General features: G+C 47.7%; 1 protein-coding gene across 4 annotated transcripts in view; it reads right to left on the bottom strand.

The window, feature by feature from the left end:
- Positions 1 to 15,190, bottom strand: part of CASZ1 (castor zinc finger 1) — a 237,057-nt gene that overhangs the window by 197,659 nt on the left and 24,208 nt on the right. For 2 of the 4 annotated variants that reach the window (XM_080380903.1, XM_080380893.1), the window contains exon 1: positions 11,058 to 15,190. This exon is cut by the window's right edge and continues 24,208 nt beyond it. The gene's annotated coding sequence lies outside the window, so the exon portion shown is untranslated. The remainder of the gene's footprint in view (positions 1 to 11,057) is intronic. The other 2 variants (XM_080380900.1, XM_080380889.1) reach the window with 1 other exon arrangement.

The following is a 15,190-nucleotide window of genomic DNA, read 5'->3' as shown; positions in this document are numbered from 1 at the left end:
GGCTATGGTGTCAATGACAGTAATATGGCAGTACTTGATGCCTCATTCCAAGATAAAAGGATTTGTCTTGGACAAAATGCTTCCCCACCAGAAACATGATGAAATGTAGCCAGCAGTAAGAGGAGAGCTGGGATCAGGATCTGGCAGGTATGCCCCTCTTCCCCTAGACTGTCTCCACCTAGGTGCTGTTAATTGTCCAATTTCTGAACACATAAGAGGGGATCAAAATTTAACGGTGTACTTGGGGTAAATTCCCTTTCAATGCAACTAACATGCTCCTATTTGCAGCAGGGTTCATTGCCGACAAGCCGAAAGTTCAACCCTCTAGGAGTATCACACATTGCAACATTACAGGTGTTCAGAGAGATCGGTCCCTTCTGCTGCAACGAACACTGAAGTCAGAACTATGCTTTTGCTTTCAGTCACTCCAGCAAACACCCACTGACTCCACCTCAGCGCAGGGCTGAGTATACACTGCAGGAAAGGGCCCCAGACTGCATACGGGCCAAATCCTGCCCATCTGCCACACAATACAGCAGAGACAGCACTGCTGCAACAGGCGGCATTTTGGAAACTTTCTGCAAGGGAGACTCCCCTGGCCAAGCTCCTGTCTTAGGTGAGGGACAGGAACAGGCACAGGGGCAGTGGACCCTGCTGCTATGGAGATTAAGAGGCATTCACCCAAGGCAGAGAAGCTAAAAGCTAAGAAAGGATAAATTAACACAGCAGCATATATTGCTGAGATCCCTTTCAATTTAGGGCACAGTAGGGCTATGTGTGGTGTGGTCCAGGATCTGGCCCTCCACAGTTACATATGTCCGAAGCTGGGGCCCCCAGGAGTTGTGAATTTCAAGCATACCGCAACTACTGGAGCAGACTGTTTCAGATCCTGCTGAGCCAGCTTGTGGCTGTATTCAAAATTGAGTAAATTTACAGCTGTAAGCTGGGAGTTTATACAACCCGTAACTTGTTAGGGATGGCTGACCAAGCCAGAACGATCGCTCCCCAGCCGACAGCACTCTTATTGGTTAGACCTCTGAGCGCCTGGTAGATTTTATTATTTTTCTTTCTCTTTTTCTTTTGCAGTGTGTGTGTGTGTGAAAGGAAACATCTATTTTTTGTTCCTTTCTTCACCAAAAACAAACAGAAATTAAATCTCAAGTTTGATCCACCATGGATTCCTCAGCATATCAGCTGGGCACTGCAGCACACACAGTGACCATCTCCTTGGACAAGGCTACCGTATTTTTCTCACTCTGTGCAGAGTCTCGCAATGTGAACAGCTCCAAGGGGATCAATGTATTACCACCAGAGTTAGCAAGGCTACTCTCATGCTGGCCCCTTATGCATGGACACTTCCCCCTGCATTTGTACCAGACCCCACAAATGCTACACTGTTCCAGCCTAGGCTGCAAGAAAATGTGGTCTGAGTTGTCTGAGTTTAATGCAGCAAATACAGTGCCCTGCAAAGACCTTCCTTCTATCTCCTTTGCAAGGATAAACAGCTGCAGCAGTATCAGACCTAAAGTGATCTGAACCTGGATTCACAAACAGCGATACAAGGAGTCTGCCAAGTAACGGGCAGGCAGCAGGCAGTGAGTGTAAAGCAGGACTCCAGGAGCCCTCTGATGGGAACAAATTCAGCATCATTCACTGTGCCTGCAATTGTGAGAGCTATCCAGTCCGAGAAAAGTACAGGGCTTGCCTGCATGTGACAGCCTCAACTGAAAATCCTCTATTTTTATTACAGCATGGTTCCAGTTCTTGTCTGAAAGGCATTTTCAGCAGGAAACCCAAACATGATCCAACTGCAGCAAGACTGGACGAAGGGCTAGGGGGCTCTCCCAGGGCTCACTTTTCTCTGTGACCACAGACAAGACAAGGACAGTCACACCAGCTTCAACGGTACACACATTCATGAGCATGAGGTGCTCAAGCATGATGAGAGGGACATATATACCTACCTCAGTCATTACACAGTTGCAGGCACTCCATTCACTGCCCTGCAAGGATGCAATTTTTCTAGGACATGGCTAACGAGCGTTAACAGGTCTCCCCTTTACCCTCCACTCCATCCCGAATACGTAACAGCCCAGAACATCAATAGTTTACACAAGTTAAAGAGGCAGCTGAGGCTTTAGGGACTCAAGCAGGATAAAACACTCTTTAGCATCCAGCCACCATGTAAGAAAATTAAGTAAATGGGGACCTTTGGTGAAGTCTTGAACAGGAGACTGAAAAAGGGGAGATTTCCTCTCTCCCTGCTTTGTGAGCAGGGATCACACTGCCTGCTGCCGCTCCCACAGTTTAAAATACTTAAGTCCTCCAAGGTGCAGCTTAATTTTCTTTTTTAAAAAAGAAAAGTGTCAGTCTAATTAGATAAATCCTCCAAGCACGTGGCCCGGAGTTCGTCATGGAAATTAACCTCCTTGAAAGATCACAGTGACTGAAATAAGAAACTGTGTGTTTTGGCATAGTGCAGTGAAATGGGAGATGCAGGCTGCATTTCATACACCTTCCCTTTCATAAACCTGCCGCGTTTCATATCTGCCCTACTGGCCCTTAGCTCGGCACCAAGACTTTATCTCCGAATGCCTGTTTGCAAATCGCTGCTGAGAGGTTACAATAACCCCTGGGAGAGATTTTGCTGGCTCACCAATGTGAAAGGACACTGCTCCCCTGGTATAAAGCTGGGCCGGCCTGAGGCACTGATGGAGGGAGGGGCTCGTCACCAGCAGCCCTACAGAGAGGATGTTCTGCAGACACAGCCACCATGGGGAGGCAGCCAGGCTGGGAGCTGTTTGCCAGCCTCATCATGCAACAAGCAGACAAGCATGATTCTGTGCAGCCCTCGCTCTCACTGGCATGGGGATGGGCTGAGCAGGGCAGGAGGGAGATACCTCAAAGCCATAGCTGTGACCACACAGCTCAGTTTGCATTTATGCCAACTACATTCATGTCATGTTATTTAGAAGGCCTACCTAGCCACATTGGGAAAGGCATAGGGCTGGGAATCATACTCCCTTTGCCATTGGAAGCAGAAGCAAAACCAGGAAAGAAGAGAACTGGCTTACAGGTGAGAGCCAACTGCCATCCCTACCTTCAAGCCAAAGCCAGGACCAGAACCAGACTATTTTGTACTTTCAGGAAACATTGGCCAGTGAACTTCTCTCCCAGCCCACTGGGCAAACTTGTGCTAGGGTCACACTTAACACTTGTTCCACAAGAACTACCACAGGCCTCTCCTGAGCAACATTACACAAAGCATTTTATTACGAAACTGAAATAAGACCCCTTTTGCCATTTCAAATAGTCCTTTCCCATCAAGGGGATGTACGTATTCTCTTTCTAAGCTTTCTAGTTCACACCGTCCTTCCAAAGAATAGTATCCAAAACTAAAAAGCCCCTGAAGAATCTGTAGAGTTCATCTACCTCCTTCCTTCCCAAGCCTGATGGATGCTGGTACACATGATGCTGTGTTGCCCTCCCAGCAGTGGGACCATCCTTGCCAGTTGACTTTGCATGCAGAAGGTTCAGGACCAGCCTCAGAGACCAACTCTGAGGTGACTTCTTGTATTGTCATTGAAATGACAAGCCCTGTGGCTCAGAATTTGGAAGCAACCTATTCTGTTTCAAAACAGCATCACTGCTGGCAGAAAACCAAAAATAGGATACCTTCTGGAGAGAAAACTACCCCAACATGCCATGGCAGGCAAGGAGCCAAATGCCCCAAACAACTGACAGTTTTGCAAACACAGACCCTTTTCCTACAGCGCTTATTACACACGAGGCCTCTGCAGCTGGACGGCTCTAGAGCTCATCCCGGGAATACAGACTCTTGTACCTCCCGGTCCTATTCTAGACCAGCTCAATCACGCGTGAAAGGTATTAGCTGACACCTCATCAACAGCCATTGGACAGAGCAAGCATGAGGGGTTGCAGGCAGATCCCTCAGTACAAGAGCCCATGCCTCCTTGCTACAACTCATTAGCTGTCTCAGGAAAGAGTTCAAAAGACAGATGAAGCACAAAAATTGCATTTGTGTTTTCTACTGCTCCCTGCAGCTCAGGGTTGAGGCATGCTGGAAGGGCACTACTGGAGAAACCAGGATGAACTCGGCCCTAATACAGTTTCTTAGTGGTTCTCTACCAAGTACAGGCAAGCCCCGCAGTTCCATTGCTAATAACTTAATACCTAATAATATCACCAATGTAACGCTTAACCTTGAAGCCAAGCACCTGGACCCAGAAAAACCAGCATTTAGCAAGAGTTTCACTTCCACCTCATTGTATTTGGCCTTTCCTGCCAAGTGATCAAAACTCAACATTGACAACTCCTTCCCACCTGCTTCAAGGTATGCAGAGTCATTTAAAAAAAAAAAAGGCAAAGCTCATACCCCAGCCAGAAGCTATGGGCTGAACCAAAGAGGCAACACAGACTGCAGGAGTGAAAAAAAGAGAAAATTCGCCCCCCCTTTCCTCAGGTTTTGGATGTTGTAGGCAAATTCCCAATTCCAGCAGTCCCTTCTGCCTGCAACTGGGCTTGAGATAAGAGACCAGGAAGAAGGGCCAGTGGGCATCACTGAAGGCAAAGCATCTCCCACCACACATCAGCATAGCAAGAAGGGCTCTGCCAACCCTGAAATGTTTCTTTCTAAAAGAACACGCACACCCTTTAAAATGGATATGGTGAAATCTGCCTGGAGAAGGAAGGACCCAGCAACATAGGCAGGTTCCTGACTCCTTATCATCAGCGCAAGCAGCTCAGCCCTGCCCCTGAATTCCCTTCACCGGTGTCCTCCTCGTTACTGCCACACAGGCTCAAATCCTCCAACGTGACTGTGAACACACTGCCAAGGAGGTCGTGCGATATCTGAATCCACAACGGATTCAAAGACATCTCCACGTTTTGCTGTCAGCCTGAAGTTTGAATAAAGGAGCCCACCAGAAAGAGTGAATGAACGTCTCCGGCAGCTGCCTTACGGAGCCGTGCCTGTACTTTAAGCCACCTAGTGTCCGAGCCGCGCAGGGGTGCGCCCTCCCTTGCAAGGAAAGGTGCGGGGAGGCAGATGCTTTAGGAAATTCGGGCAAAGAGGAGCTGTGACATCCAATAAGGCAGAAACGGAAAGGAGCTAAGAACTGGGTGCATAGGTTGAGAAGTGAGCGAGGTCTCACCCCGAGCAGAGGAAGCAGGCGCCAAACCAGAGGCAGGGCAAAGCTCCCGGCCTCACACCCTGCCCTGGGGCACCGCTCCCCCTCGGGGACTGAGACCCTTTAGCACAGGCTGAAGAAGAGAGGACAGCAGACTTGTTCCTCAAACCGAAGCCTGTCAGCGAACCTCGCCGTTAGAGGCCAATGTGTCAGCCCCAAGGTCCAGCTGGGTTGCCTACCGTTGCTGGTACGCAAACTTGGAGACAACTTTCACCAGCACAGGCCTGCAGGACAAAACCGAAGTACCCCAGAGCCACAAGGCCCAGTCAACCATGCCTGCTCCCTGAAAAGCCACTTTCATCCACGTCTCCTCTCCTGCCCCCACAGTAGCCCCCTCCTCCTCACTCTCTTTCTCTGTGTCCTCGAGACTCCTCTCACCTTGAGGAGTGTTAGGATTACCCAGCATTTACACTCAATGCTCCTCTTTATTCCTTAAGACTTATTAAGAATGATAATGAGCTCCAAAGCAGTGACACGTCTCTCTCTCTCCCCCTCTGTCGCGCTCTCTCTCTCTCTCTCTCTACGTGCCTTTTCCGTCAAAGGCACACAGGACAAATCCGACCAAAAAAAAAAAAAACCCTGACAATATGGATCAAGGACACATGAGGATTTCTATTCTACAAATCCAGCCTTTTTTGTTTTTATTATTTCTACTCAAATTCCACCCTTTCCTCTTCTTACTCATATTCTCCCCCCTCCACCCCAACCCTCTTGGACTTTGAATGAGAAAGAGGAAGAAGAGGAGAAGAAAGCTGCTTGCCTGGAAAACCTCGTTAATGTGGAGCTCTTAAACGGTTGATTAATTTTAGCAAAATTTACGATGCACTCTTGCTTTTCTTTGAAGCTGCAGTCTTATATACCAAAAGCAAGTTAACTTTAAGATCCTTCTTGTGATCCCACTGCCCCCTAATTCTTGGATGCCCTATTTAGGTACACAAATACAGAGAAGAGAAATACTGTAGCTGAGCATGGAAGCAGTCGCCTTGCCGGGTGCTCAGAGTGGTTTGATTCAAACCCCTTCAGCACAACCTAATAATCACAACCTGAAAACTCCCAACTTCTAGCTATTTAACTTCCCATGAAGATTAAAAAAAAAATAAAAAATAAAAAACCAAAAAACAAACCACCACTAATCAGTCCTTCAAAAACAAAAGGAAACAGGGAAACATAAACATCAATTCCAAGAGAAGTCTCTCCCAAGTTACATCTGCTCACGCCATTGAAACACCAGGCTCTCCGCTGCATTAGAAACATGAGGTTCTCCCAAAGCCACCTTTAAACCAGCTACGTTTCACCAGAGGGAAAAACTGAACCTAAGGAAACATAATATACTGATCTATACATATCCTGAACTATACTTCAATATTTCAGTCATCTCCCCAGCTTCCTCCTACACAGTATTTGCTTTTATTCTTTGTCTCCCTCTGCTAGACTCTGTTTTTCTGATACAGACATCAGGAGGTTAAGGGCTCAATTATCAAGTCTGTTGAATCCTCAGCTTCACGTTACTTAGGGGGTTCTCTGTTGCTCTTCGGAAACTACACTGCAAAATCCCTTTCCCTCTCATCTTTTCTTTTTCCTAACTTGTAATGTCTATTTCTGACACACCTATTTGTGAACCCACAAATCTGTTTGGGGTAAATGGACAGAAACCGTGAACTGGTTTGGGAGACAGAAGCATTAATAAAAATAACCCTAAGAGTGTCTAGCCAGACTGAACCTGAAGCATTCACGATCTTGAAACCTAAAGTAACATCCACATGGAATTTACAAAATATGATTCGAGTGGTTCTAATTAGCCCCAGTCTGTGGAAAAATTGGAAGGAAGCGGCTCTTTGATTAATGTTACAAACCAGAAAGGAAACAGATTTTAAAAGTTAAAGTAGCAGCATTGTGGAATACAGAATCATTACCAGCATACATTTATGATACCTGCTTCAATCAGATGGCTTGGGGTTTTGTTTTTAGGGTTTTTTCCTTTTTACTTTAAGAAAAAAAGGAAGACAGGATGCAAGTAAAAGCTTTTGTTTATGGAAGTGTGCGGCGCTTTTATCTCCCAAGGAATTTATATAGCTGGACTGTGTGTAAATCCTTCTGAAAATGAAATTAGCAAAAACAAAACAGGGGTGAAGGTGCTGGGGGAAGGGGGGGGGGGGGGGGCGGGGGGTTGAAAATCACCACCTCAGTAAATCATAGTGGATAACCAGCCCCTGGCTTGGACAGATAGCACATTCAGCTTTAATAGGAAGAAACAGAGTTGGAAAGGGAAAGGACAAGATTCATACCTGCAGCAAACTCCTTGCAAAAATGGGGGGACTATTTTTAATAAGCTTTTGAAAGTCACTGTGCAAGTTTGCTTGGGCTTAAAAAGAAAAGGAAATAAGTTTTTTTTTTCCAGCTAGCTTGATTGTTTTGGGTGGAGCTCAAGCGTATGTGTATATATGCTGTATATAAAAATGAATTACTAATTCTTTCCTGGAAACTGTTTGAATTACAATCTGCAAGATACAAAAACACACCTTTATTTTAACACTGATTTTAATACAGATGGGGGGGGGGGGGGTAGCAAGGGAAACGTTTTTCCCAGTACACAGCAAAACCCTTAAGCAATAATAATACCTCCCCACACATATACACACAGACACGCACACACTTTGCTCAGCTGTACAACCACCAACTGAACTCCAGCCTTCAGTGGCTTTTCCCTGTACCAAGGCTTCGCTCTGAAACTGCAAGAATGACAACGTCATGTGTGTGGAAAGCTGACACTTGGAGCTTTTAAAAAGAAATGAGGAAAAATAAGCTGTTGACTTCTTGGTTAAAGTATTTTCTTGTTCTAACTCATGTTCTTATGTCACTGGGCTAAAAAAAAAAAAGAGAGAGAGGAAGAGAGAGATATGACTTTCCTTGAATGATCTGTTTAACCTAAGCCAGAGGAAAAAAAAAAGAAGTCATTAATTACTTATGTGAGCTATTGCTTCTGAAAGACAATAAACCTGCCTGGTCGCCATGGATATGACATATTTGCTCTGAAAACAACACAATAATTAGCAAAGGGGAAAGATACAAGGAGAATATGCAAACTCCTGAGTTTAAAGCCATAGTGTTTCCTTTTTTCCCCCCTCCTCTTTTTACTTGTCAGAGTCAATTCTGTTTGCAATTCAAATCAAACAAATAAACAGAATATTTACCAAAAAAAATTTAAATGATCCATCACACTATGAATCACAAAAATTAAGGGGGGGGAAGAAAAATTAACAAGGAAAAAAGATGAAGTCTAGTATGGACAGATCATAAACCTATGTGTTTTCCATATACATGTATGTGTATATGTATCTGTGAAATATAAATGTATAGACACATACACACACAAACATATATGAGTTATAAGAGTTCCATGCACTATTTCCTCTAGGATTATTCTTTTATTTTTAAGATTAGTATAGAAGCACATAGAGAGGACAAACGTCTCTGTTCTAGGGAGTGGAAACATTTTGAAGGTACAGTAAGAGAAAGTACAACAAGGAGGGTTTTTACTGTGTTAAACATGCATTGTGCTGGTACTATTTTCTTTGCAAACCTTTTAACTTTTCTCCAGAAGATGAGCAAAAACCCCACAATTGGTGTGCACTATGCGTCAGCCTGATCAACACAGCAGCATACCATGAGTTCTCAAATTTTAAGCGTAAAAGAAAATTTTCCTCTCTCACCTCAATTACTTTTTATAAAGTGATATTGCACTGAATCACATGTAATGATGCAATGGATAAGTTAAGAAATAAAGAAAACTGAGTTATATGCAGAGAGAGTTCTTTGAAATAATTTATAAATGTTGCGGGGAAAATGTTTTTTAGATTGCTGTCTCATTAAGATGAGACAAAGACTATTAAAACCTTCTCTAATGCGGTAGCTTTCTGGATTCTGACCTTCCACATTTAGAAACCAAGTAATAAAAACACCCTAACAAGCACTTTATCTTTAGAGATATTTGACTTTGAACTTATTTTAACATTAAAAAGACTTGGGAGGTATAAAAATAACAATATAGTTGCCACAAGTTTCTGTTGTTGTTGTTGTTTTCACTGCTAAAAAAAAAATAATCTTTAGAACAAAACAAGCAGATTAAGGAAACATCCCCCTAATTTAACTGGCTCTTTTTCTATTTTTTTTTTTAAACAATAGTTTTTAGCTGGACTCTTTGATCTTGAAAGGGTTCTGCTATCTTCTGTGATGAGGGGGAAAAATGATCTGTTTTAAATGATGATGCAAAAAAAGGATCAAAGCCCTGACTTTCTGTTAGCCATAATAAGCTCTGTCTTGCACAAAGCTTCAACTTCAGGCTTTAATATATAAAATATACAGGAGCCCAATAAAAGCACTGAAAAGGTACAAAGTCTGAAAACAAAAGGGGACGCTGCTCCTTTAAACGTTTTAGTGCATATGGAGTTTGATTTCTGAAAGAGATCAGTTTAACATCTCCATAGAAACCAGCAACAGATTATCATCAACAGAATAAATAACTAGTCTAATAAATTAAACAGGAGGCATAAGATCTGGAAACTTGATTACTGAAGTTCAACAATATTCCCCCATAAACTCTTCCAAACCACCTTTAGGGTAGCTAACAAGGTGGCAGCCACACAAAGATAAAGGGTAGGTGGGAAACAGGCAGGACTTCTGGAAACGAGAAGTCCAAAACCTTTGCAGGAAATTATTCCAGGCTAAGAGTCAGCAAATCAATAGAGGAAATAAATTCATCAATGAAGTTTTGGGAGAGACAGCTACTCTTCCAGGGAGCCGGCGGCGAGGACCCGCTGTGCAGTGCAGCGCGGACAGGAGGGGGCACACAGAAGGTGGACGTGCAGCTCCTGAAAAGTTTCACCTTTCCAGCCCCAAAGGGCAGGAGGGCTCGGGCCGATCGATCGAAACCGCCGTGATTCAGAGCAGCCTCCAGCCGCAACCCACCCCTAAAAGTTTGCCGAAGAAGTTGCCCGCCGCGCAGCCGGGCGACCCCGGCGCCGGCACCGAGGCGACCGGCCGCGCCAGCCCGAGCCTCTTGACAGCTCGCTCGCCGCCCCGGCCCGCGGCCGAGCCCCGCTCCTCCTCCGCGCCCCGCTGCCCCCCGGGCCATCGCTCTGCCGGGACCGGCGCTCCACGCCCGGCGGCGCCCAGGGTGCCGACTCGGCACCGCTCCTCGCTGCCTCCGTCCGCGCCCCGCCGCCCCCCCACCCCCCCCGCCGGCCCGGCTCTGAGTGACGGCTCGGACACCTGTTCCCCGTTCCTCGTCCCCCGAGCCTCCGACGCGGGCAGCGGCTCCCTCGGGAGCCCCGGCCCGCGCCCCCCGCCCGCCACCGCCCCGGCCGCCCGCCCCCCCCGCCCGCCGCTGCCCCGCCGCGCACGGGGGAAAGGGGGAAAGAGGCGAGAAGGGGAAGGAGGCGGTGGGGGGGGACACTTCCTGGCTCCGGATGGCAAATCAGCTGCGCATTCTGCAAATGCCACCGGGTAAAAATAACCTGCTGCTTCGCCCGGGGGGCCGGGCACCGGCTGCCCCGAGCCGCGCTCCCAGCCACCGCGGCCCCTGCCCACCCCGTCCCTGCCGGGGGGCTGCGACTGTCCCGCCGCGGGCGCCGGGTGAAGCACCCCCGGGCCCGGCCCGGCCACTTTTCAGAAAGTTCCCCGGCACCGCTCGCCCCGCCGGCACCCGGCCCTGCCCGCCGAGCGCTCCCGCCGCCGCTCGCCCAACTTTGCTGCCGCCGCCCCCCCCCTCCCCGCGCCGCGCCGCCCCGGTGCCTGCGCTCGGCCGCGCCGGGACCCCCGGGCGGCGCGGCGCGGCGGGGCCGCGGTTACCTGCGCCCGGCGCGGAGCGGGAACACGTGTTCCCCCGTTCCCTGCCCGGGCTCCTGCCAAAGTCCGGGGAATTGACGGGTGCCGCCGCAGCCCCGGCTCCGCCGCCGAGCGGGCACGGCGCTGCCCCGTCGCCGCGGCACCCCCCGCCGCCGCCCGCCTCCCGCCGAGCGGGGGGCCGCCGCCGGCCGGTGCCCGCGCAGGCTGAGCGCTGCCCCGCGGGAGCCGGGCGCGGAGCGCGGCGCGGTGCCCACCTGCCGGGCAGCGCCGCCGGCCGCCCGCCCGCGCAGCGCCCCGGCCCCGGCGCCGCTGAGCCGGGGCTGCCGGCGGCGGGGCCGGGGCCGGGCGGGAGCGGACGGGCTTACCTGCACTTGGGGCTGCTTTGGGTGACTTTCCAAGTCAAGGGAAATGTGTGTGTGTTTGGGATGGAGGCTGCAGCGCGCATGCGCCATCAAACTTGCCCTGATCCCGGATTTTTCCTCCTCGCGCTCCCCTTTGCTTTGATTATTGAATTTTCCTATTTCTAACAGGAGGGCGGGCGGCGCGCAAAACCCGGCCTGGATCACGCCGCCGCCTGCCCCGGCCCGCCCAGGAGGGGAAGGGGGGAGCAGCGGGGAGGGAGCGGGCACGGAACGGACTCGGTCTCCAGGCAGGCAGGGAAGGCAGGCAAGGGAGGGGCGCCTGCAAAACCCGGACCGGATCAGCCTCCCCTGGCTAGGGAAAAGGCGAGAAAACAGACCCATCTCCCAGCCCGCGCGGGCAGCTTTCTGTCTCCTGCCCTGTCCCCGCACCAGGCGGTTCCTCCCTCCGGCCTGTCCTCCCTCCCAGCGAGGCACTGGAAGTTTTATGAAATTTTCTATTTTGCAGCCTGGTGACCTCTGCCCACCTTAGTTCCCTGAGACGGAGTTCCATGGAGATCACAATAACTAGGCTGCCTGTATTTCCTTATTCTCCAGCTGGTTTTCCTAGGCACAATGTTCAGCTTCTATTTTACAAACCTATAAACTTTGGTACTTTTCTTTTGCTCATGCTCTTAACTTGGTTTTCACTCAAGTTTAGAACTAACCACCGTCTTGTTACATCTACAACTGTACTATTCCTTGGCTTGGTAGTCTGCAGTACTCACTTTGCTGGCATTTATGCACAGGACTAACTTCTGCAGTTCTGGATCCTAGAGAAAATGTCGAGGAACAGATCTGCAAGCCATGGGCAGCCTTGGGGACCGGGCTGGTTTCAGGGAATGCCTTTGCAGGATCAGAGCCAAGGGCTCCCATACATTTGCATGTGCCTGAAATTCAGGCAGGCATCACATTTCTACGTTAAGAAATTACTTTGTTCAGCTCTACCTTTTCTTTCTCAGCTCTATCTTCCATCTTACTGAGAGAGCAAGTATATGTTATAGTTGTGTGTGTACATTCTGTAGTGGTGGTTGTACAAAACCCTCCACAGAGACCCTTTCCTTCATACCCTGGTTCCCTCTATGGGAACCAAGAGCCTTGGCTCACTGGCACCCTGTACTGCATTGGGGCTTGAAGGTATGCCGGTATGCCTGCCTGCCTGCTTCCCTGCCTGCCTGCCTGCCGCCCCCTACTCCCTGCATGAATTAAGTCTGTGGGACTGCGTGCAGGTGAACATATCTGCCTCCATCGCAGAGCTCGTGGGATTTGAGCCCTAGGCCCAAACCATGCAAACCTGTAAACTCCTAAATAACTTTACTCACTGGGAGCAGGGAGCTCTGCGTCAGCACACCCACACAGAAACCCTTGCAAGACCGTCTTGCTCTTCCTGTGCGCTTCGCTGTCTGTCTCTCCACCTGTTGCCTCTTGTCTGATGCTTACACCGTAAGGTCTTTGGGGCAGAAACCGTGTTTTTGTCTCTGTATTTCTCAGTGCCTTGCACAATGGGGCCCTGCTCCATGATCACAGCTCCTACATGCTATTGCCACACACAAAAATAATAACAATAATTAATAATAATAGACTAATTCCTCTGATTTTGATGTGACTACTCATGTGAGTAAAAGTGACTCACATACATGAGTGTTTGCAGGACCGCTGCCAGCTCTTGAGCTTTTATTGTGAGTCTTCCAATATTTGGTGTTCTCCTTTGATCCCCAGCTCCTGGAATGACATGTTTCTAGCACTTGTGTTTACAGAAGGAAGCTTGGAAATGTGGCCTAGTGCTCCCCAAAGCCTTGGAAGCCAGAGGACAAACAAGAAACTTCCAAAGAAATGGATTTTTAATAGCTTTTGAGAAAATTCTGTGATCTGGCAGCTTGGGGAGGGGGGGAGTCTGACTCATGAATTTTGAACAGACAAGTTTAACAACATACATCTATTGAGTTAAATATTTAGGTCCCTGTAAAGACTAGACTTTTACTAAGCAGGACAAATTTACAGTGGAGAGATATATTTCTGTGGAAATACTCAGAGTGTTTAAAGTGTCTGTGTCTTTGCAGAATCTGGGCTTTTGTTTACTTGAATATTATTTGGTATTCATCATTCTGTAGTTATTTATTTTTACCTGCTCACAATAAGAAAGCAGGAAAATACGCATGAAAATGGGATAATTAAAGTAAATAGGACTGTGTGAGACTGTTATAATAACTGTGGCAAGTATTTATAAATTGCTGAAAATACAAAGATGAAACTTTTGGAGTTTGTATGCTGGAGAGACACTGCTAGGTTAAAACCCATGTGTTTCTGAAAGTAAATGTCCCAGCTTCGAGTACAGAAGTATAAAAGAGCAGGTCCCAAGGTATGAATTCTTGCTTATGAGGCATCCCTGAAGAATGAAGGGTTGGGAGAATAGGGCCCTTTAATTAAATCTGCATCGCTGCTTTTAATTGCATTTACTTATTATTTTTTCTTGTTCACTTTTTTGCATTTGTCTCATCTGAGGTGCTGAACACAGACTGAATAGTCTTCCTTCAGCTTGGAAGTTGGCTAATTTTGGAGTGCTGTGGATTTGGCCTAGTTAGGAGGAGAACTTGGGGATGGTCAAGTGTTTTTGAGGCAGTCCTGTTTGTCGCCAAAAAGCTCTCATGCCTGTGCTCCCCTGAACATGGCATGAGGCTCAGACACCCTACAAACTGTACCTCTGACAACAGCTTCAAGCCTCCTTCCAAACCACACCTTGCCCAAAAGCTCTCTGCATGTGTTTTAGAGACCCACTCTGCATGCTTAACCTGTGTCTTTTGACCTTGTAGTCCTTGCTTTCTGAAGTTTGCTTGTGCAAAGCCCCATTCAGCCCATCTGATGTCTGCTGTACTAGCTCCCAGTAAAGGCCCCAGAGCGCATGGCTCCTCAGTCAGATAGAACATGAGGTAATGACACCTTACACAGCCCTTTCTAGATAGAAAGAAAATAATTTAGCAAATTGCAAATGATGCATACTTAACTATTTATGCAGCATCTTCCTGTCATCAACCCAAAGCAATTTTACTTCCGTGTTGAACAGTGGATGAAAATGTTCTATAGATTTAACCATTGCGGGAGTTCCTTTTAAGTGGTGCAGTAATCTCTCTCCAGCTAATTTAGTGTTGTAATAAGGCACCACCCTCACAAGTCCTTTGTGTTCTTGTGTCAATACTGCCCCCAAACCATAAGTGCTGGCATCTGCATCTATCATAAAGTGGGTCTGAAACACAGAAAGACTAAGAAAGGAACAATATGGCCATCGGCAGAGCAATCTCAAAAGCCTTTTACTAATTATGAACATACCCAATTTCATCCAGATTTCCTCTAAAATACAATTTACTTTCTCAACAAATCTATACTATGGCTTAACAACACTGGCAAATCCAGCAAGAAACCTTCTCTAACAGAAACTGAGAGAGAGGTACCTGGGGAGCGGGCTGCTTCAGTGCAGATTCAGTTTTATTCTTGCCAATGGGGGTTCTTTGCCCACTGCTCAGGATCTGACTTGAACCAGACCACCTCCCTCTCATTGGGATTGAAGACGGTTTAACCAAAGATCTCTAACCAAAATGTCTCTCATTTTTGCTCTTCTCTTTTTTATGTATACAACACGCCAGTGGAAAAAAACCAAAAGGAGTCTTGGACATCACTATCATTCCCTTTGCCTGGTTTTCTTTACCAGCATTTATTAAGGCCAGTGAGACCTTATGCAGTTAC

This window comes from Falco punctatus (genome assembly GCF_963210335.1).
Source record: "Falco punctatus genome assembly, chromosome: 3".
NCBI classification, from domain to species: domain Eukaryota; kingdom Metazoa; phylum Chordata; class Aves; order Falconiformes; family Falconidae; genus Falco; species Falco punctatus.
Note: the sequence above shows the minus strand (reverse complement) of the source record. Positions and strands in the feature narration are given on the sequence as shown.